This window comes from Sapajus apella, unplaced genomic scaffold (genome assembly GCF_009761245.1).
Source record: "Sapajus apella isolate SASKATOON/1434 unplaced genomic scaffold, GSC_monkey_1.0 scaffold1, whole genome shotgun sequence".
In the NCBI taxonomy this organism is placed as follows: Eukaryota; Metazoa; Chordata; class Mammalia; order Primates; family Cebidae; genus Sapajus; species Sapajus apella.
In genome coordinates, this window is record NW_022436941.1 from 67,505,500 (window position 1) to 67,526,279 (window position 20,780).

At 42.6% G+C, this 20,780-nt stretch overlaps 1 protein-coding gene and 1 long non-coding RNA gene across 3 annotated transcripts in view; one reads left to right on the forward strand and one right to left on the reverse strand.

The window, feature by feature from the left end:
- Positions 1-831: 831 nt before the first annotated feature.
- Positions 832-20,626, reverse strand: LOC116552015. Its single transcript, XR_004269161.1, has 2 exons — positions 20,352-20,626; positions 832-1,029 (listed from the first exon to the last, which is right to left on the reverse strand). It is a non-coding gene; the product is annotated as an uncharacterized LOC116552015 (long non-coding RNA).
- ZNF366 (zinc finger protein 366) overlaps positions 12,170-20,780 on the forward strand; it is a 63,760-nt gene continuing 55,149 nt past the window's right edge. The window contains exon 1 of one of the 2 annotated variants that reach the window (XM_032278783.1): positions 12,170-12,646. The gene's annotated coding sequence lies outside the window, so the exon portion shown is untranslated. Of the gene's footprint in view, positions 12,651-20,780 lie in introns of both variants that reach the window. The other variant, XM_032278779.1, reaches the window with a different exon arrangement.

Below are 20,780 nucleotides of genomic sequence, written 5' to 3' on the forward strand. Positions count from 1 at the left end.
CAAGATAACTGCCTGCATAAAAAATCTGCACAATATTCCTCAGAATAGCATAACAAAATACAGAGTCTCTTCAGTGTATCATTTATAACAGCCAGAATACACTCCAAAATTGCTCAACATTTGAAGAAAAAAATATAACTTATTTATTCTCAAGAGAAAAAAAACAATTTGGAGATAATACAGGTGATGGAATTGGCAGACTAGATTTTAAAGTGGTTATTGTAACTATACTCAAGGACATAAAGAAAAACATACTCCTAATAAATGAAAAGATAAGAAAGCTCAATAAATAACTAAAAACTATTTTTTTCTTAAAAGAACCAAATAAAAATTCTAGAATTAAAAATTACAATATCTAAAATAAAAAATATACTGGTTGGTCTTAACAGTAAAATAGAAATAACAGAAAATATCAGTAATCTTTAAAATCATTCAATAGAAGTTATTTGATATGCAGAACAGAGAGAAGAGACATTGAAAAACAATGGGCAGATCCTCTGGGAACTGTGGATAATATGAAAAGGTCTAATATATGTGTAACTGAAGTCAGAGAAGGAGAAGAGAAAAAATAGTTCAGAAAAAAATATTTGAAAAGAAGTAAAGGTGAAAATTATTCAAATTTAGAGAAAGGCATAAAGTTATAGATTTGGAAGGAAAGCAGTTCCCAAGCAGAAGAGGATTAAACACACACCCACACCCACAACCCGCCCCCCACACACAGATACATTAAACTGCTAAAAACCAGAGTTAAGAGGAATAATCTCGAAATAACACAAAGGAACTTATTATAAACTCATTCTATACCAAATAAAATACTACATGCAGAGTTTTATGAATTTTTTTATTCAGGAAATTTTCAGTGTAGGAGAAATTGCTACTTTTCACTGGAGAAAAAAATCCTGGCTGTGAGGAGCTCATTCACACTGTCAGGGACCATGGAGGTGGGTGGTTGAGGAGCAGACTAATAGCCCTTCATTTACATTTCAGCTGGGGAAGAGCTTCTGGAGGAGACAGGATGCTATGAGCTCTCTGGAAGACAGAAAGATTTTGACATAAATAATTCTAAAATCAGGGAAAGAGAAGTGAGATCCTCATGGTAAACTTGAGAATGACCCAACCAGAGAATCTAGTGCCTTGGAGCCAAGGGAGTTTTTGAAACGGAATTAGTAGAAAGAAATTTGGGGGGAATGGGGAAGGCCCAGAAGATTTTGATCCTTTAACAGCATTTGTTTCCTCATATACTTTCCCTTCTTTCTCCCACAATTTAGCATAACCCTTTTCAGGGTGGGTCACTTTGAAAAACGTAAGGAGGAAGATTCTTTCCCTTCCTTTTCACCAACAGATCAGAGCTGTCCAGAGGTAGCTGCTCTGGGCAGTGTGTGGCCTCATTTTGACAGATGTGTACTCATTAGTTCATAGAGGATGATGTTAATAATTGAAAACAAATAATGAAACCTCCAAATGTAAACCCAAAGTTTGCTGCTTGTTATAATTATGTTTTTCATACTAGACTGGAAATAGGGCTATTGTGTTTTTGTTCGTATGTAAGTCTCTTTTTCTCTTTTTATTCTCCCTCCCTTACTTCCCCATTCCTCCATCTCACACCATCTTATGTTTTAGGGGCAATACTCCCAAAGGAAGGCAGTAATCCAAGAAATAGCTGGAAGCTGGTTGCCAGGGGCTGAGGCAAGGGCCTGGTGTGATCTCAGGCTGAGCACCAGTTAGGAATAGTGCAACCCAGCAGCATCATGGCCGGTCTTTCAGCCCGTCTGCAGCTCTTCCTGGAACACAGGCCCTTTCCTGTGTTTGAACTCACCGCCAATGGCTGTCCTATCAAAGGTAAACAGCATCAGTCTAAGCAAACTACTCTGTTTCCAAAAGAAAGCTTTTAACTTTCCTGCTGGAGGAGGCAGGAGGGGGTTGTTTGAGGACTGGGTGGAGGAGAGGGAGGAGGTTAGACCAGAGGAAACACAAGTGACCCTGGAGCCTTGCCCTGCTGTGTTTCTTTCTTTTCTTTTCTTTTTTTTTCTTTTCACCTCTCTCATTATTTTTGGCTGGCTCCTTTGTGCATGCTGCCTTCTATTCACTGACAGCTGCTTTGAACATCAGTCATATCAGGTCATCTGCCAAGCTGTGCGCCTCTGGTCACATTGCTCTGAGGCCTCCGGTTTTTCAGCTTCAAAGCACCTCACAAGCAGTGACTTGCCTCCTTTGGAGAGGGTGTTAAAAGAAGGGGAAGCCTGTGACGGACTCATGAAACCTCTGGTGTTAAGGCTGGAAGCTTCGATCTCATTTTGCAGAGGAAGAAATTAGGACTGAAGAAGAGTTGCAGAGGCCTACTTCCTGGTCCTTGTGGTCAGTAAGTGGAAGGGCCAGGGGTAGAAGCCAGATCTGTTCATGTCTGGTCTGAAGGTGTTCTTCCCACTCTTTGGATTTCAAACCGTATTTCTCAAGAAGTCTTAGCCTACCTCAGATGTGCCTCATTGATGACAACATTTTAAGAATGAGATGAGTGAAGGGGTGGAGCTAGAAGAATGCCCCGTGGATGGAACCATCCTCCTCCTCCAAGTGGAACCTCTTCTTTTTGGTCTCATTCACTCACGTTTTCATTCATTCATTCAAAGTTGCCTATTGAGCAACTTTCACATGCCAAGTGGCTTCCAGACACTGGAATACAATGGTGATCCAGCAAAGTCTGATTCCCATGAAACTTACATTCTGTTGTTTGAATTTGTTCCCAAGGAGGATTATTTTTTTGGTGAAAGCGTCCTGTTGATTTTTTCCTCCTTTAAAGAATTTTTCCAACATCTAGCCTTCAGATTATTAACTGGTATTCATTAAGCACTTGCAACACTAAGTATAGATTTTGCCACCACCTAAAGCAAATTAGCTGCTGATCTTCTAACCCATGGTAATGTAAAATCTATAAAGAAAAGACAGCTAAAGAGAGAACTTGACTAGAAAACATCACCCCCACTCACTAACAAATGTTGGAAAGAAATAAACATGTCAGTGGCATAGATGGTGAGTTAAACTCCTGTGGCTTGTAGTCTACCAAGGGCCACTAATACACTCACTGTTTTGTTATCCCATATGTGATGTAAGGAGGTGAAAAAATATGTGACTATTTTACTACAGACCTACTTGGTTGGTAGTATGGTGAAGGTGGGTACAGCAGTTAACAGACTTAGTTAATTTCGTAGTCAAATTTTGAGATCCACCCACCTACAAATATTCCTACCTGGGACTTTTGGTCTGAAAATTTAGAGCCAAAATTGTAAACTAGCAAAAGATAACTGCTACATAGCAAATAATAACAAAACTAACTGGTTTTTTGAAAAAATGCTTATTATCTCATATTTCTGTGGGGCAGGAATTCAGAAAGCATATCTGAGTGGTTTGGTTAAGGATCTTTGATGAGGTTGCAGTCAGTGTGGCAGGGGCTGCCATTGTCTGAAAGCGTGACTGAGCCAGATGCTCCATTGCCAAGACAGTGCACTCACAATGCTGTTAGTGGGAGCCCTCAGTTTCTCTCCATGTGGTCTTTTCCACATGTTATTTGGGTCATGACATGGCTGCTAATTTCTCCCCAAAGCAAGCAATCCAAGAAAGAGTAGACAAGGAGGGGACTCCAATGCCTTCAATGACTGTGTCTTCTAAGTCCCTTACTGTCACTTCTTCCTTATCCTGATTTTATGGAACAAATCACTAAGTCCAACCCACACTAAAAAGATGAGGAACTAGATGTCATCTCTCAAAGAAAGGAATATTGACGAATTTGGAGATGTATTTTAAAACCCTAATGCTAGGTTCCCTTCACATATATAATTAATTTTTTCTTAGATTATTTTATTTTGGGAAGGTCTTGCTGTTGTCAAGGCTATAGTGTAGTGGGGTGATCACTGCTTACTGCTCATTGCAGCATTGACCTCCCAGCCTCAAGCAATCCTCCCATCTCAGCCTTTCAAGTAGCTGGGACCACAGGCGTACGCCACTCTGCCTAGCTAATTTTCTTATTTTCCTTCTGTAGAGGCAGGTCTTACTATGTTGACCAGGCTGGTTTCAAACTCCTAGCCTCAAGCAGTTCTAATCTTGGCCACCCAAAGCGTGGGGATTACAAGCATGAGCCACCATGCCTGGCCCAATTCTATATTTAAAGTATAGATTCCACATAAATATTCAGTTTTTGTCTTATTTTTTAAAAATAAGATCTGTTCACACTAGGCCTATGTGCTCACAAAGCACTTTATATTGAACACAGGCTCTTCAGTTTGCCATGATCACCACTAAGCCCTCTGAATTACACATGGCACACTTACTTAACACATGTGTTACCTGCTTGGCTCATTTAAATCACTGAGTTTGGAGCTAAATACTGATCTAGATCTAATGAGGCTGAAGACATGGCAATGGAATTGAAGAAGGAAGAAGCCTGACCCCTGGTGTGAGTTGTATCCCAGAAGACTGGGAAATGAGACAGGTTGTGGGTTTTCTTAGAGTGGCAGCAACCTTGCATCACACCTGCATTGGGCTGTGTAGATGACAGGGGCAGGAGATCTGGGCATGAGGCAGGCAATAGGTCACATAGATTTGGCAGATGTTCCTGTGATGGAACTTGACACTGAGTGTGTAGAGTCACCAGGAGAACCAGCCCCCTTTGAGAGGACCATGAATGACCCAGCATGGATCAAGGCTCAGTGCTGTCTTCCTAAGATTGCCTGAGTCCTAGGTCTGGGACAACCTAAGGAAGGGTGTGGGATCCATGAAAAATAATGACATAGAATTGTTAGCCAACTTTGCCAAGGAGGGGAACTCTAATCATATTTAGTTTGATGTATAAAAATAAAGTTATTTCCTGACCCTGGTGTGCCACAGACACATCAATAAGCATTTAGAATGCTTGAAGAGAGCCTGCAAGCAGAAGAAAAGGTCTTTACAACCTCTCTGGAGGAGACTGTGAAAAGGTGAGCTTTACTAAGTTACAGAAATGAAGACTGGAGAATGATGAGCCTAATAATAACCCACAGTTGACAGTGCACTCAAAGGCTGTTAGTGGGAGCCCTCAGTTTCTCTCCATGTGGCCCTCTCCATAGGTTACTTGGGTATCCTCATGACATGGCTGCTAATTTCCCCTCAAAGCAAGCAATCCAAGAAAGAGAAAACAAGGAGGGCTTGCTTTACTTTTAATATGACTATGAATATTCCCCAACTTAAAAATACTTGTTTACTCCTACCAGATATTTGGAGCTCAGACTGCATGTTCCTTGATGGTTAAGTCCACAAGCCAGTTGTGATACAGTGTATATATTTGGCATTAGTCCCCTTCCTGGCATACAACTCCTAAAATTCTTGGAATCTTCAAAATGATGTGTCTTTTGATATGCTAATGAGTTGACTGGTGGCTGGGAGCCCAAGTTAGCTTCAGGATGGAGGCTGGTCACAGGAAAGACCCGAGTTGGGACTCTCAGCTTCACCCCCCAACCTGCAGGAAGGGGAGAGGGGCTGAAGGTTAAACTGATCATCAATGGCCAGTGATTTAGCCAATCATCCCAGTGTAATGAAGCTTTCATAAAAACCCAAAAGGACTGGGTTTGAGAGCTTCTGGATGGCATACCCAGAGAGGACATGGAAGTTCTGCCCTCCTTCCTCCATATTTTGTTCTATCCAACTCTTCATCTTCTGCTCATTGGTATCCTTTGTAATATCCTTAAAAATAAACCAGTAAAGGTAAATAAGTCTTTACCTGAGTTCTGTGAGCCACTCTAGCAAACTAATTGAACCTGAGGAGGGGGTCATGGGCACCCTGAGGTATAGCTGATTAGTCAGAAGTAAAGGTGAAACAACCTGGGGCTTTCGATTGGCACCTGAAGGGGAGGATAGTATCATGGGACTGAATCCTCAACCTGTGGGATCTGATGCTATCTCCAGGTAGATGGTGTTGACATTGAATTGAATTAGGACACCCTACTGGTGTCTGCTGCAGAATTGGCTGATTCCTAGGTATGTGGGGAAAACTCCCATACGTCTGGTGTCAGAAGTGTTCTGTGATGTAAATGTATAGCAGGAAAAACTTGAGTGTTTTTTCCTATATCCTCAGACCAGTTGTTAAAACCATAATGTGCTGGAACTCTGTTACAACACCACCAATCTACCAAGTATAACAGTTTTCTTAGAAATTTCAGCCTGGGTTCTACATGGAATGCCTGGGGTACATTTTCCCCAATTCTAGTAGGTCAAATACTGGGTTCTACTCCATCTCTCCAACTACCACTACTGGGCTAGCTTGGGGGATGCCAGTAGCTTTTTGGTAACAGCATTGTATGTTACTCAAAGGGAGCTCTGTGCTAGGTGAGTGTTGAAAAAATTAGACATGGGACAATGACAGCAAGGCAAGCAGACAGGAGGCTTGGGTGGAATAAAGTGGTGGGTAGGCACTTAGCTTTGGAGGCTCTGGAAACTGGGGATGGTAGGGAAATTGTAGATGTTGCTGTTTGAAAGTAGGGAGCGTTCATAATTCAGTTATTCTTAAGCCAGGCGTTGCCTATATTTATTCTTCAACAGACTCTGGTCAAACTTGGTCATCCTATGACCTCTCCTGGCACTAATATTGAAACTGCCTTTGCAAAACTTACAACTGAGGAAATTAAGACAATGAAAGAGATCAGACTTAATCAACTCTGTCTTGTTTCTAACTTTTAAGCTGTCCTTGTTCATTCCTGAGCATAGGCCGAACTAACTTTGGGAAGGAATTCAGTTCGTGGTTTTACTCTCTTAAACAATATTGATAATAGCCCTTTCCCGAAAAGACCCCCTTCTTGCCTGGGGACCAGTCTGCCTTTCAGTACTAACAAATTAGCTACAAGATTAGAAATTACAGTTTAGGGGCCGGGCGCGGTGGCTCAAGCCTGTAATCCCAGCACTTTGGGAGGCCGAGGCGGGTGGATCACGAGGTCAAGAGATCGAGACCATCCTGGTCAACATGGTGAAACCCCGTCTCTACTAAAAAAATACAAAAAATTAGCTGGGCATGGTGGCACGTGCCTGTAATCCCAGCTACTCAGGAGGCTGAGGCAGGAGAATTGCCTGAACCCGGGAGGCAGAGGTTGCGGTGAGCCGAGATCGCGCCATTGCACTCCAGCCTGGGTAACAAGAGTGAAACTCCGTCTCAAAAAAAAAAAAAAAAAAAAATAGAAATTACAGTTTAGGGATCATGCAGCCTCTGGCTCCAAGAGTCTGAACCTCCCCAAATTGCTCCTAGGGGCAACATCACTACTGTAAAACCTATGATCAGTGCTTGAGATATTTTGCAGACCCTGCACTGGATGGATCAGCTGACACCACCCAGACTGGTAGTCTGGCTCAACCAGTTCTGCCATCCCACCCAAGAACAGAAGACAGCAAGAAAACCTCACTTCCACCCACAATTATTCCATCTCCAACCTGACCAATGAGCACTCCCCACTTCCCAAGCCCCTACCTGCCAAATTATCTTTAAAAACTCCAATCCCTGAATGCTGGGGGAGACTGATTTGAGTAATAATAAATCTCCAGTCTCCTGCACAGCCGGCTCTGCATGAATTACTCTTTCTCCACTGCAATTCCCTTGTCTTGTTAAATGGGCTCTGTCTAGGCAGCAGGCAAGGTGAACCCCTTGGGCGATTACCACACGTCCACCTATGTCTCTTGATTGGACTCACTGGCAGGATCAACTTTACCGCTGCTCATCTGCTTCCACTCTTGCTCGCCTTCATTCTTTGCACAGCGACCGAAATAGTCTTTCTGAAATGCAAACCTGACCATTCCATCCCCCACGTAAAATCTTTAACAATTTCCCACCCTTCTCAGGATCAAGGTCACAATCTGAACTCGGGCCTGTCGGCTGGCCCCTTGCATGAGCTGCCCCTTACCATCTTTCCTGATTCATGCATTCTTGAGGTCTCAGCTGACATGCCATTTTTAGGAAGAGCCTCCTGACCTTCCTGCCCCGATGGTCCTGTAACTCCCAGACTTTATCTTCAGAGCACTGACCACCATGGTAACTGTTTAGCTATTCAGATATGGTTTGTTTGATTTCTTTAACATATTTCTCCTCTACGAGGCAGTAAAATCCAGAAGCACATTAACCACACCTAGCATGGTGCTTCCTGGTCCATAAGACATGTTTATTAAAGGGTTGCCCTATGAACCTTTGTGCCTTTTATATTGTAATACATGTGGTTCTCCGATTTTAGGGAGCAGTCATTGGTTTTTACTATGTGACATGCAGTGTTAGTTTGGAGAGCAGGGTATGTTAGCTTTGTGGCTAAAAATTAGGGCTCCGAGCCAGAATTCCCTGGGTTTGAAATCTTACTATTTGTGTGGTACCAAGGAAATAGTATGATGTCTCCATTACTCAGTTTCTTCATCTATAAAAAGGACAGGGGGGTGGTGGACGATAACAGCACCTACTTCAGAGGACTGTTGTGATGACTAAGTTAGTTTGATGGATGAAGTGTTTAAAAGTGTCCGGCACATGGTAAGTATGTGAACGATGTTAGCCTATTCTTGTTTACTCCAAATACTGTACAAAATAGATGTGTTCTTATCCCCACTTGTATGAAAAAGCTGGATGCATAAAATAGACTTTCTTCAATAACTTGTCTAAATGAATCCTTCATATCATCTTTTGATGCTAAAAAAAAAAAAAAACTTAAAAGGAAAAAAAGAAATGAACATTCTCACGTTTTTGAGAGTTGGGACTTGGAGGCTTTTGGGGTTTGGCAAGTTGAAGACAGTAAATCAAAGAAACAAAGGAAGTTTCAAAACAGTTTCAGGCTGGGGACTGCGCCATCCCTCCTGCGCTTTCACGTAGCAAAACTCAGCATGTTCGTGAGAAGCCCAGAGCAGAGAGGAGAGACACATTTTCCATAGAATCTGCAAGGGAGATGGGGAGCTGCTGGAGCGTGACTCAGCAGCAGGAACTAGCATCTCCAGGTTGCTGCAGGAAGTGAGAACAGTGGCTCCTAACCAGTGCCCAAGTGCCTCAGGAACTCTGCCAGTGTCTCCAAAGGCATGGCCATGTCCTCAAATCAAAGTCATTTGATTCCTTTTTTTAAATCTATGCTATGCATCCCCTGTGAGAGGAAGTGAGTGCCAGAGGATGCCAAACAGAAAGACTGTGAATCACTGGAGTGGCCAGTCTTCCTGGAGAGAGACGAGTCCTGCATCAGGCTTCTAAAAAGACGTCCGGCAAGGATAGGAATATTCCTGGCAGCCCATTTGTAATGGCTCCAAACTAGAAACAATCCAACGTCTGTCTGAAGAAGAGACGTATAAATGGTGGTATATTCACAGGCTGAAACCCTATCCAGCAGTGAGAGTGAATGAGCCGCGGCTACATCAACAACAGGGACAAATTCCATGAATATACTACAAACGAAGTGCAAGCCAATGCCATTTTCATGTAAATTCAAAACCAGGTAATGCGTATCCCTGTCAGGTGCTGGAAGTCAAGGCATGTGAATGGAGGTAGTGACAGAGGTTTGGAGGCCTATGTCCTGTTTCTTAATCTGGGTGCTGGCTACTCAGACGTGTTCCTTTTGTGAAGTTCCCTGACCTGTACACTTACTTTTTTGTGCATTTTTCTGAAGAATATCTTCTATTCCAATCCTTTCTCCATTCTCTCCTACCCTGCTACCTCCATGACCTGAAATCAAGTTGGCCCAGGAGTCAACAGATGATCCTAGAGTTCTGTGTCATTGGAAGCTGGCACCATACAAATTAGGGCACTTCAGAGGCAGGATGCCATTTTGAGCAGAGCTCCTATTTCTGTGGTGCTGGTTCTGAGGGCCGGAGTCACAGCAACGCCCTCGCCTTGGTTTCTCTCCTTGTCCTCCTATCTATTCCCAGGGGTGGGCAGCCCCCCTCTCTACTCAAGTGCTCTTTATAATACGCTGTGCCACACGGGGCTTTCTGGAGGGGTGAGGGCCAGAGCCACGTGCCTTTCCCGCTCTTATGTCTCAGTTGGATCATTCACTTTCAGTCAGGATGCAGATAGGCCAGGACAGAACTAGAGCTCCAGCGGCCTGATTAGAAATCTTTCCTGCCAAGCCTAATGGGAGGGTTAGGAATTTCTGCCCCTGACACCCAGTGGGTGATTTCACAAGTTTTAGAGGGTGACTGTTCAGGTGATTGGCAGCATAGCGGAAGAGGGAAAAGGCTTTTCTGTGAATCTCAGGCAGGGTTGCAAGGCCGTGTGAGCATGAAGCAGCTTGGCACAAAACAGCCTTAAAAGTCCTCTGGCTGGCTGCAGGGAAGATGTCAGAACCCGACTGAATGCTGTCCCATTCAGTCAAATGCAGCCTGAAATGGCACATGTCCCAATCCAGGCCGTCTGGGCGGGTCAGCTGGCCTGGAGAAAACAACACGGCTTCAACGTGACAGTCCCCACATTCTGCAGACTTAAAAGGGAAATCCTTTGGATTCTGCCTGGACTCCTGGGGCTCAGCCCTGGCCTTGCCCTGGGGCTGCGAAGAAGAATAAAAATGTGGGAAGGGCTGTGTGTTGCTGCGATAGATTCTCCAAGTGAGCAGAGGCAGTTTCGTGCCTGCGAGGAGTTGGTAGCCTGAGCATCTTGCTGCTTGGATCGCTCCTTTCCTCGGCTGCTGATGCCCCTGACACCTCGCCCCCTCCCTATTGCTCCTCCTCACCTCACCTCACTCCCATGGATATCTGCTTTTTTATTGTGAATTTCAGCCGCCTGCTTGTTTCACCTCCCTTATTCAAAGCTTTGGCCCACTGCGGCTCCCCTTTAAAAGACTCCGTTCCTAGGCCTTCCCACTCCTTTCCCTCATGCCCCTTCCCTGGCTTTCTCAGATTTTCATTTTCATTTCCCTTCCCATTTCTACAAAGCCAGGATGCAGAGGAAGGCCAGCAGAGGGCAAAGAGCCCAAGAGCCGGGATCAGGAGACAGAAGTGTGTTGGCATGTGGCTCTGGGCAAACCGTATGTCTCTGGTCATCCATGTTCCCCACTGTTGGTAAGCCTGGGTCACTCAGGCCAGAACTCCAGTGCCGTGGGTGTGCCAGTGTTAGTACTGTGGAGGATGTAAAGAATGGCACTCTGCCCTGGCTTGTGCACACCAGCCGAGTAACAAAATCTTATCAAAATCTTCATGTCTCTCTCTGATACATGCACACATATTCAGATAACTAGATAGAAAGAGACAGATAGATATGTAGATAGATTAGATAGACAGATAGATAGATAGGAAAAAAGACTGTCAGAATAAAAACATAATCCTATAGGCCAATAAGGACCTAATCAAAATCGTGCAGGATCACTGATTCACAATCGTTCTTTCCCTGAACTCACTTTCGTGACTCTTTGCAATCAGGTGTATCTGTTCACTTCATTTTTTTCACAATTGGGTAAAATGAGGAAGTAGTGTAAAGCTAGTTTTTCTTTTGCTGCCGCAAAGGTCTACATAACTGCTAGTTCCTTTTCACAGTGAAAATGATCCTGACCAGATGAATGAGGGGTGCAGAAGACATAACACAAATCTGAGAAGTTACAACTGAGCTTACACCTAAGTGCGACTAAGCCTAAGCAGAGCTCAAGCCTGCCTGCTGAAGTCCCAGGTCTTCTACCTTGATACAGGGTACTTCCTCCATTTTTTCTGCTCCTGCCTCCCCCGTATTTTTTCAAAAATTGTGGCTGGTTTATCTAAGCCCTATGCTGCTTGGCAGTATTATGAAATTAGAAATCTCCTTCCAGTTTTCCAAAGGTGATTAAATCCAAGAGGCCTTAGGAATGTGGAGGATAGGATAATACAAACAGCAGATCTGAGATGACCATGTCCTGCGCAGTTGTGGTTAGTTGCTTCTTTTCCCTGTTTCGTCCATCAGTGATGGAAGCTGGGTCCACTGCATAAAGCTTGGTGACCAAAGCATAAGTCTGCTATTCGATTCTGGAAAAACTCTAAGGATCCAGAGTCAGCCGAGGAATTGCAGCAACGCTGGTGTTTCAAAGGGCCTAGGAAAAGCCAAGAGTCCTGGCTGACCAGCCCCGACACTGTCTTACAGGCTGCAGGTTTACCTTGGTTAGCACAACAGCCAAGCTCTCCCTTGCTCTGAGTCGACATGACATGATTTGTTCCCTTTCGGCTGTGTCAGTTCTGCAAACCAGATACCAGAGGCTGCAAGCACAGGAGAGCCTGCCTTTCTGGAACACCATTTGTTTGGACAGGACAGGCCACTAAGGCGTTTTCATCTCTTTAAAGCTCCCAGGGCAGAGAGCATATTTGAGGAATTCCTTTTTTCAAAGATTTTTTTTCTTTTTTTGCCCCTTCCAACATTTTGTTTAAGAGAAAATGAGATGTCTATCTTCTGTTTCCTTATTTTTTTTCAGGAAAGCAAAGGGTTGTTGACTTCCTCCCTCTCCCCTCCCTTCCTTCCTTCTTCCCGAAGGTACTCATCTGAGAAAAAGAGAACGAAGTATTGTTCCTGTTCTCTTTCTTAAGTCATTCGAAACACTGTCCCTGCGAGTTCTTTAAGTTCCCTGCAATCTGTACACAAGTGAAAGAGGGAGAGAGAGAGGGAGAGAGACAGAGAGAGCAGGGATCAGGTAAAGGAGTGGGGCTGCTGCAGCCATTCAGACCTCAGGACCTGGTAAGTTACCCATGCAATCATTTCTGCTTCCATTTCAAGGTTCCTGGGGTGGATACTGCTGTGGGTATCTTCAACAGAAAATACCTTACTGAGTATAGCCTTAACCAAAGGCTGTGAGTGATAGATGGCCCAGAATTTAAGCTAATACTTTTTTTTTGTAAGAGAATACTGATGCTTTGCAGAGCTAAGGCTGGTAAAACTAGAAGTAGAATTACATTGGGACTAAAGAGGACACTGTGTTAAATCTGAATTTTGGCATAGATCATGTGGCTGGGTGAACCAGGAGCCACTGGAGTATGAGCTATGTCCCACACTGGAATAGTAGAATTTGCTCTTCCTCAGTACTATGTCCTGGGAACCTTATCAGGCTGTCTGTTAAGGACTGTGGTTTTTCTCTGGGGTTTTTGTTAACATGTTGCCTAGATTGAGGTGCCCTTCTCCTGTTCTTTTCTTTCCATTCCGCATCCCACTAAAGGAGGATTGTTAATTGTTATATGATGGTTATTCTGCATCATTGAAGTAGGAGGGAAAGAAAGAAGGGAATGTCACTTGGAAATAGTTCTGCATGTGAGGAGCTTATGTGTTCAGGTTCCCTGTGCAATGTCATCTGCCACATGAAAGAAGGCAAAGGTTTTGGGGCACATAGCTTTAGTTTTGGAAAACAATATGCAGCTAGAATTGGAGGATTAAGATTGATCGTTTATGTCAGTAGGAGAGGAAAACTAAGTTATAGCACAATTGAAAAACATTCACACAGTGCCTGGTTTTCCAAGCACCAAATAGAGCACAGCAAGCTAGTCAGGCTTATATAGACAACTAGTTTTTAAAAGTCTGACTGGCTTCAGTTAAATTTTTCATAAAGGATAATGTTACCAGGAGCCCATCATCACAAGCCATGGGGGAGCCGAACTCATGTTGTCAAAAATAGGTCAGCAAGGTCACTCCGAGAGACTCAGTATGTTTCCCAATATTAATACTTCAATTCAGAGAGATGCCGAATGGGTGAAAGCCAATGGCCATGCACACTTTTAAAAAATATTCACTCCTATGAAATGTACTGACTGAAATCACCTGGGATGTGAAGAGTAAGATAAAAATAGCTAGACTCTCATTTTTAAAATTAATTTGGCCAGACTATGCTTTAACCACATTCAAGTAATTAATCTTTATTCAAAATTGAACCATCATCTTACTAAGGATGAGAAAACATGATAGAACTAGACTGTGATGTAGCTTTTGTTCCATTAGTCAGACCTCTTTGTTCTTCTCCTTTTTTCAATAGACTTTCCTTAGGAGCACCATAACAGGAGCAATGTAAAGAGACGTGATTAGAGTTTGCCAGCTTGCGGATGCAAAATTATTCTAGTAGCAATTGAAAATGGTTTCCAGCTACCCTACCTCCTCCCCTAACTACTCAATTTTTATAGATCTTCAGATCAAAAGGTAGCTGGGATAGATTGTTCAGGGGATTATTGCATCATTTATCAGCAGTTGTGGCCCCAGAAGAAAACGCAGGTCTGCGATCTTCACTTGCTCCTTTCAGTTTCATTTCTCTTGATAATGTGTTTAATTTTGTGTCCAATTAAAACAACATCACAGAACACATTCTAATTTTGTTTATTGAGTAAAAGCATCAGATGCAACACAATAAGAAACAAATGACAGCAGAGTCATTTGTTAAAGACAAGAAAGGCAATTAAATTAAAGACAAGGAAGGCACAAGGTGGATAGGCCAGTGGCTCAGAAAACAGCCCCACTGCTAGCATGAGTCTTCACTATGGCTTGAGATTAAGAAGCTGAGGATATGCAGTTTTCTTTAAAAGAAAAAATTGTATTCAATATTTCCATTTAAGTTGTTAAGTCATTGCCATGAAATTATTTCTTGGATCCTGCGGAATAAGGACTTTAGCTACCTGAAGAACAAAAACCATGGACTGGTTTAGTCTAAGTCGCTACCACTCGATCTATCTTTACTCACTCAGCTCCAAAGAGTGAGTTGGCATTTGTGGAAACTTCCAGTGTGTGATTCTTTGGGGGTCATGGTGCAATATCATTGGGGGAATTCCAGTTTGAAGTGATCCAGAATTTGAGACATACAATATTTTACTCATTAATTTCTGCCAAAACTATACACATACTTAATGATAATTTCTTAAATACATTTTAAATCATGTTAGGATGTGTGTCCGGTAGATCTGTGTGCTGAGATGTGAGTCAAATTAGAGTGAGTAGGGCACAAGCTGTTGTCAGACTAACTTGGGTTTGAATTTCAGCCTCCTCGCTTACTGATCATGGGCCTCAGGTCAGGTACCTAACTGCTGTAAGTCTCAGTGTCCTCAAATGTCAAATGGCATCGACATAATGGAATTGTCAGGATTAAATACAACTATTGACATAAAACACTTAACATAATGTTTAGTAAGTAGTAGGAGTCAATCAATGTCAGTTATATGTATTTTTAAGAGCCATATATTAACACTTAAGAGTACTGTATTTTGTTAATATAGCGAATAGAATGAGTCTCCTGTAATTTGTGACATTATTCTTGCTTAGTACTATACCAAGGATCTATCAGAGCAGATATTATTCCTCATAGCTTTAGCGTTGGGCACACATTGAATGAAGATATTCTGAACTCTAAATTCTTATAAAATAAAAGAGGGTAGATTTTAGCGTATTGACACTTATCTTTGCTAATGGCAGAAATGGCAGATTTTGCTTCATTGAATGCAGCTGTATTCAACACAGCTCAGTGCCGGGGAAAGTTTGTCTTGGGATAAACGTTTTCAACTTGGATGAACGTGCGAAGAGACTTCAGTTATATTGTGATATCTTATTCTCCCTTTCACCCACTTCCCCAAGCGCTCGAGCTCTGTGTCATTGGTGACCTTTTCCCTGGTCGTAGAGGTCTGGAGACACTTTTTTTGGAGACCATGGTAGTTGTATCATGACTCAGCTAAAGAGAAAAGGACTTAAAGTGACACATTCTCCTCCTGCCTTGAGCACTCTTGGGGTTCTCTCACCTCAAACATTCAAACAGTGAGCCTCTCACCGTCACACAGAGAAACAGAACACTGTATCACCATGGATGAATGTGTGTGTGTGTGTATATGTGTGTGTGTGTCTGTGTATGTGGTGCCTGATTGATCCAACTACTATTTTTCTTTCACTGTAAACTTCAAAACCTGTATGACTATTCGTTTGTTAAGTAATAATGATTTTTTTACTTAGGTCTTGGTTAAATTTCTCTCCACTTTCCAAAAGCAAAACATATAACAGCAAAAACAATAAAAAATCTACCACCAATACACCAATATCTGAAACCATTCAGGTCCTTTTGTTAGACTGAGAGCTTGTAATACAACAGAGACTTGCTTGGACGCTTAACTTAGGGACAAATCAAAGCTGAGTTGTTCTGCACTTACATGCCAAAGGTGCCTTCTCATGTGGCTTGGTGGAGTAGAAAAAGACCAGACTGGGGGGCGGAACACTGTTGTTCTGAGCCAATCTCTGCATTTCCTATATGCATGACTTGACAGTTTTCTTTACTTCGATCTCAGTTTCCTCATCTGTGAAATGACAAAATGGGCTAAATAAAGTAATTTTCGAGGTGGCGTGTGTGTGTGTGTGTGTGTGTGTGTGTGTGTGTGTATTAGAGTTCACTTGGGGGCTTGTTTACACTCTCCTCCTGCCCTGCCATTGCACAGGATGACCTGTGAGACTCTTGCTGACATGCAGTGATTCTCTAAAACAGATTGTCGGTGTCTTGCTCCATCTTCTTCAGGGTGGCATTAACATTAACTGTAAATGCTCACTGTTAGAGTCATGCTTTTAAATGGAACTCCTATTCAGCACTGGATGTTCTCCCTAGAAGATATTTCTGAGTATATCCATTGTTATTTTAGAAGCTATTAGTATTATAGAATAAGGAAAATCCTAGCCGGTTGAGCAATCTGATGATAATGATCAATGTTCTAGAACCATATGTAAATCACAAGATCAATTACTTAGATCTGTAAACATTATAAATTAATATAAATAGCACTTTTTTTTGAGACAGAGTCTGACTCTGTCACCGAGGCTGGAGTGCAGTAGCACAATCTCGGCTCACTGCAACCTCCACCTCCCAGGTTCAAGCGATTCTCCTGTCTCAGCCTCCTGAGTAGCTGGGATTACAGGTGCCCACCACCACGCCTGGCTAATTTTTGGAATTGAATTTTTAGTAGAGATGGGGATTTACCATGTTGGTCAGCCTGGTCTCAAACTCCTGACCTCAAGTGATCCAGCCACCTCAGCCTCCCAAAATGCTGGGATTACAGGCGTGAGCCACTGCGCCCAGCCAAATAGCACTTTTTGATTTATGCATTTCTATATTATTTGCATCTTAGGGTGAGCATGCATTTATTAATCAAGAAAAACAGATACTAAACTTTTTCTATCCCCTTAAAAAATATTAGTAGATTCCATTTCATAAGGCTTTGTTTCTTATTTTTTACAACATGTGCTGTGATGAACCTATTTTAGAAGTTAGATCCATGTCCCTAATTTAATGGTGATGTAAAAAGGCAAAAAGATTGATAATGGTGTTTGAGAAATCAGCACTCACAGGTCATATTGCCTGCTTTAATTATAAGGAAAATATAAGCCTTATAGAAAAAGTTGTTCTCATTTTCCTGATTTAGTTTCTACCTAAATCACTCATATTTTTTTTCTTATATGTTTATGTGGATAACGAAATAGAGCAGCAACGGATACAGATCTGCCTCTGACAGGAACGTAGAGACCACAAATAATGCTGATGGCTGTTCTTTCTGACTATTCAAAAACCAAATACATTTATATAAAGTAATGGTATTTACATAAAAGAATCAGAACATGTCTTCATCCAGTGTTATGTGTAATACATACGTTCACAAGAAAGTAAGTACCACGAGGACAAGACTTGGTTTTGTCCACTGCTGTCTGCCCAGGGCCTATCATAGCACAGAGCCTGTCATAGAGGCACAATAAATATTTGTTAAATAGATGAGTTAATGAATCAGTGGGCTGTAGAGTGAAAGATGCTATCTTTATACAATGCCAAATGAAGCCGTTAATTACTAAAAAAAAAAAAAAAAAAAAAAAAAAAAAGTCAAACTTTTTTGGAGCCTAGACAATACCAACCTGCCAGCTTGATGTATCTATCCCTCACCTGAATTGACTGGAATTATATGGGCTTTGTTCTGCTGTCGAGTGCATGGGGCTGCTACATGTGTAGTAAAATGTCATCTTGGTAAGCACCCCCACCCATTTGTTCATGGGAAATTAACATTTATCAGATAGATACACAGAAAAGACTGTTGTTGCATTTTCTTTTCCATTTATTTTCTGGGCAGATGATGGGTTTGCAAACTGTTTTTGGCGACAGAGAGAACGGTCATTTGTTTTTCCTTGACCAAAAGAACTGTGAGCCAGGATCCAGCCTTGTAGGAAATGTTCAGCTCTCTGGTTTGTTACAGGCAAAGGCTGTGAATCCATGTTAAAGGAATGCCACTTGGGCTGAGTTTACAAAACACCATGGGGTAAAGTCAGGGAGAGAAATGTGATACCCTTGTGGAGCACAATATCCTTTCCTTTATTTAATTAAAGGCAATTGAAGAAAGCCAAAAGCACTGGATTGAGACAGTTTTATACTTATTTGGCAAATTTAAAGTGGTAAATCTAAATGCCTAATAACAAAAGTTGGAAAGTTGGGATTTTGGATGATGCTTTTTACATTTAACAACATTGGGGTTCAAGGTGAAAAGGCTCCCTCTACTCATATAGATAAAACTTCTCTTTAGTGTCAAGTACCGGGGCACACAAAGACAATTCTGTACAATTCTCCTATATTCCTTTGATAGATTATGCCCCCACTCTGACCTCATTCTGTGATGGCCACTGATACTAACTGGGAGAGTGACTTACCAACAACAGCACTGCCACCACCAGCACCATTTATGGAGGAGTCATTACTGGGTTTGGGGCCTCCTTAGAACTTTAGGTGCTTCATTGCACTTACCCCATTCTCAACTAGGAGCCTTATTCTCCTCATCTCAGAGCCAAAGAAAGGCTTATTTAACAGATAAACTAGAGAAAGTACATGATTTGCCAAAGGCAGTAAATTAATGTTGCTTATTTTCAGGTTTCTTAGTAAGAAAGAAATGTCAGCTGTAGCTAATAATTTTTTTTTTAAAAAGTATTCTTTTAAGGCAGTAGCCTTCAAATGGGGTGCAAGGACCAGCAGCATGGCACCACCTAGAAACTTGTTAGAATTGCAGAATCAATCCCAGCTCCACCACAGATCTACTGAATCAGACCAGCATTTTAACAAGATCTCTAAGTGAGCAGTTGCACATTCAAGTTTGAGCAGCGCTGCCTTACAGTTTTGAACTGTTGCACACACGTTGATCCTGGAATGTAGATCCCTCTTCCAAGGAGTTATAAAGCCATTTGTTAATTTTGACCTTGTCCAAGAAAACATACCTTTCTATTAAATATTGGTATTACTGGACAAGTCTCCAGTCTATTCAGCTCTGAGCAACAGTAGGCATGATTTCTGTGATCTCCCCCATGAAGTTAACCCGGTGTCATGGGATCTTAGCACTCCCAGAGAGGAAAGGTCGGGGATATTATTTTTCAGGTGCTTTCTGAGCACCAATCATCAGTCACCTGGGGCAGATTTGTAAGCCCCTCCTCAGATCTAACAAATCTGAAGAGGGGACCAAGGCTCTGCCTATTATTCAAGCTACTGGCTCAGGGTAAGGAAGACCCCAGGGAGGGTAGTGATGAGTATTTCAAGGAGATCATCCTAAAAAATAGTTTTGCTTTTTTCAGTAGCTTGAAAAAAACATTTAAAACAGTAGTATGCACATGAGGGCACCGCAGAGTTCTTCCAGGAAGAAAAGGCACTCTGCCGGCTTCTTCTTTGAATGCTTGAGAATAGGGACGAGAAATCCTGCGGTTTGCCCTGTGTCTTCCTCAGGGAGAAAGGGAGGACCCCGTTCTCCAGCATCACAGCCAAGGAGGAGACGCCAGTCCACACGCCTCCCTCTTCCCAGTCAGAAAGCTCTGTGGAAAGAATCCTTAGAGTTTCCTTTGCACTGGGGACTCACCGTTCTCTCTTGGAACAGAAATCAAGAGGGGACTATTGTTGGAGGGGTGGGGGAAGGAAGCAGGACCGGAAGAGAGCGAGGGAGAGGACCGGAATCGCCTCTGGTTCGCTGAAGCCTGGACAAAATGGGGCCTCTGCCTGGATGGAGCCCATGGCATCTCTCCCGTGACTGAGGCCCCCTGGCCATCTTCCATGGAAAGTGCAGGGAAATGAGGAATTTCACGTTTTCAGCACTGTTTGATGGAGCACCCACCTCCATCGTGCCCACCACTCGTTTCTTGCTGTTTTTCTAGTTTAGGCATTTTTCTTTCCCATAGCACAGTGGAATTTCCTCCCCTCATCCCTACCCCAGAGAATTTTTTCAGTTTTTTTTCTTTTAAGCACAAAGAAGGGCCTTCTAGCATTATCCTAAAAAAATGTATATATTGAACATTTTTAGGGTGCCAAAGAGCTCTATGCTTAATCTATAAAGGCGGGGTTCCTGAAGTGCTAGAATTTGAATTCTTAGGGTGAGAAACATGTGAAAAGTTCTGAAAGGTTGCTGACAGGCATATCCACAATCTCGCCTCCTACCTGGCTTTTAAGAGATCTGGGCAAGGAGGGACTATTCCCAGCATCGTCTTTCTTGACACTCAGGAAATACTCAGTGATGCAGCAGGCAAGTGAGAGGCTCCTCCAACATGGTCTGCAGGCCTTCTGGCACCCAGTGATTTCATGGCACAATCACCTGTCTCTGGCCAGGGAGAAGTATCCAGAGGCAGAGAATTCTTCTGATGGCAGCTTGAACCCCAGATCTCAATGGGATTGTTTGCGAAGGAAGACAGAGCCCAGTTTTGAGGGCAACAAAGTGCTGCTCAAAACTGCATCATTTTGCAGAAGGCAATCCCATTCCATGTGTATTTACAGCCTCCATATGCTCAGACACATCCCACTATTTAGGATGACTGACATTGGCTCTTTTCCCCCTTGAGTTTCCTTGGAGCAGAATTTCAGCATCACATT